A 2,500-nucleotide genomic window follows, 5' to 3' on the forward strand; every position below is an offset into this window, starting at 1 on the left:
ACCACAGACAGCCTCGCGCGGCACGCAGCCAGGCGCCCCGGGACGGGTCCCGGGGCGGACCGGTCGCCTGGCCCCTTTCTCGGGGGCCAGACGCGCCGGCGGCGTACCTCCGCGGCAGGACCCGGGGAGGGACCCTGCCACGAGCGATCGGGGGGGTCTGAACTTGTGGGGGGACGAAGGGGAAGCGGAGCTAACCCTGCGACGGCCCCAGCCGCGTCCCGGGGAAGCCCCGGGGCGATTGACGATCGAGCGACCCTCAGACAGGCGTAGCCCCGGGAGGAACCCGGGGCCGCAAGGTGCGTTCGAAGTGTCGATGATCAATGTGTCCTGCAATTCACACTAATTCTCGCAGCTAGCTGCGTTCTTCATCGACGCGCGAGCCGAGTGATCCACCGCCAAGAGTCACAGGCAACTTTTCCAAAACGTTCACCCACCTGCCGGAGCAGGAGAGGCGGGAGGAAGGCGACGCCGTCCGTCCTGCCGCCCGCGCGGCAAGACGGCCCGGGCGCCCCGTTCAAGGCTTCCCCTCTGGGAGTCAGACTGCACCGTTGGGTAAAAAAAAACATTGCCAGGCGCTCGGCCCGGGAGTCCCACCACACCCGCCCGGCGGGCGGGAGAGGAAGGGGGCTCCCGGTGCGACGGGAGCAGGCTGCCCCGCAGCCGCCGGTCCCTCCCGGGGTAACCGGGAGTGTAGGAGAGTAGGGTCTGCAATCCTATGATCACCCAGATTTTTGCTTTTTGCTGCACTGGTTTACGACTTTCCCTGGCTGTGGGCCTGCTAATCAGACCCACAGCCTAGCTGTTCTCTCTATCCAAATTGTACTCAGGTACTGAATTGGCACTGGGCCCTCTCCAAGTCCCTGTACCCAGGGCTGAGGTGCACCCAGAAGTCTCCCAGGGGCTGAAGCATGTATTGTGCCACCCCTGGATTGACTAACTAAAACTGACACAACTGGCTGCACGACAGCTGGGGCAAGGTGGTGTACTCACCCTTTGCTTTAGATATAGTATACCTATATCTAACCCTAAAATGGACACACAGATCTCCTATCAGTCACTCCTATAGCAGGCCTTAACAATCCTGAAGGCAGAGTGCTTGGAATCGTGTGAGATGGTGCTCTAGCATGAGCTGAGCCTGTCTGCGGCTTTCGGGATCCATCCCTTAGCCGTTTCCATGATATCGCATACCATATACTCTTAAGTGCATTATAATCCTCGCGGTTATGTGCCAACTCTGGTATCGCTTTATCAAAACATGTCGAGTAAGGTGTCATACGAATTGGAATACTAACCCCTCGCCAATTCTGGCGACGGGGTTAGCATTCCACCCTTCTAGAGGGACACGACATGCCTGTAACCTATAACCCGGTTAAAAGTCAGACAGAGCCTTAGCATCCACAAAATGGATGCTGCCACCGAGACACAAGTCTGCCCTCCTGCTGCTGGGAGTCCTCCCAGAGCAGGAGATAAGGACAAAGGGTTTCCTGCCAGGGGCGGTGCCAGCACCGTCCCAGACAGGGTTTTGTGTATTGTAGGTAGGCAGGGCTTTAGAGGAAGGTGACTGCACGTGGCACCCCGGTGCTCACTGTGCATAGGCTGGCTGGAACCAGTTCCAGGGTCACTCCAGACCCTGTGCTGGGGAAAAGCCCGCCAAGGAAGTGGGTGTAACCACCCCCCTCCTAGTCCCACCCATAGGGCAGGACTTAGTCGCGTGCCAGCCCCTTTTTACAGGATAAAGGTAGAGACTGGCCCCCTTCCAAATCAGATCATCTTTGAATCCTGAAACTACTTTCTGCGAAAGGAACTCAAGACTTCTTCCTAAGATTTCTCCCTTGTGACTAAGGAGTAGTCACCCTGCATCCGCAGGCACCATCTAAGAACACTGCGGTCTGCTGCACGTCCTTCCTCCGGAATCCGACTGCCCAGCTCGACGAGACCCAGCTTCCCTGGCACCTCTGACCTCTACCCACCTCTACAGCACAGCTGAGAACCGTGGGTGCGACGAGACCTCGAGGGACCGGCCATCGCCAAGACTGCACGACTTCTGCACAGCAAGCCCACCGAGTAATTTCCTGGTGAGTGCTTTGGGGTCCGAGAAGCCCCCACCCTGAGCAGCTCCAGCACCGAAGAGCAGCCCCCCAGCATCTCCACGATCGGCGTGGGGCCCTTCTGCCTTCTGCTGCTCACCGCGTTGTTTGGCTACTAGCCCGTTGGCTTGTGGCCTTCCTGACGACGCCCGACGACATTCCTGCTGCTGGTCTGGTTGCTCCAGACTGGCCCTTGCTCCCTTCCAGAAGAGGAGCACCCCGGACCCTCCTGGTCCACTCAAGACGCCATTTTGAGTCCACCGCGTGGGCTTGAATTAGCCAAGGCTTGTTGCCCACTCCTGGGTAACTTCGACGCCGACGACTTCAACCTTCGTGGGACAGCTCGCACCTCCATCCTGGTCGCCGACAACGCCTCCTGGTCCGAGAGACTGCAGAGCCCAGCAGTGCCCACT

General features: G+C 59.2%; 1 non-coding gene across 1 annotated transcript; it reads right to left on the minus strand.

The window, feature by feature from the left end:
- Window positions 1-250: 250 nt before the first annotated feature.
- Window positions 251-404, minus strand: LOC144779264 (5.8S ribosomal RNA). The gene has a single exon (XR_013600675.1). It is a non-coding gene; the product is annotated as a 5.8S ribosomal RNA (ribosomal RNA).
- Between the last annotated feature and the right edge of the window lie 2,096 nt (window positions 405-2,500).

This window comes from Lissotriton helveticus, chromosome 1_1, assembly GCF_964261635.1.
Source record: "Lissotriton helveticus chromosome 1_1, aLisHel1.1, whole genome shotgun sequence".
Classification (NCBI taxonomy): domain Eukaryota; kingdom Metazoa; phylum Chordata; class Amphibia; order Caudata; family Salamandridae; genus Lissotriton; species Lissotriton helveticus.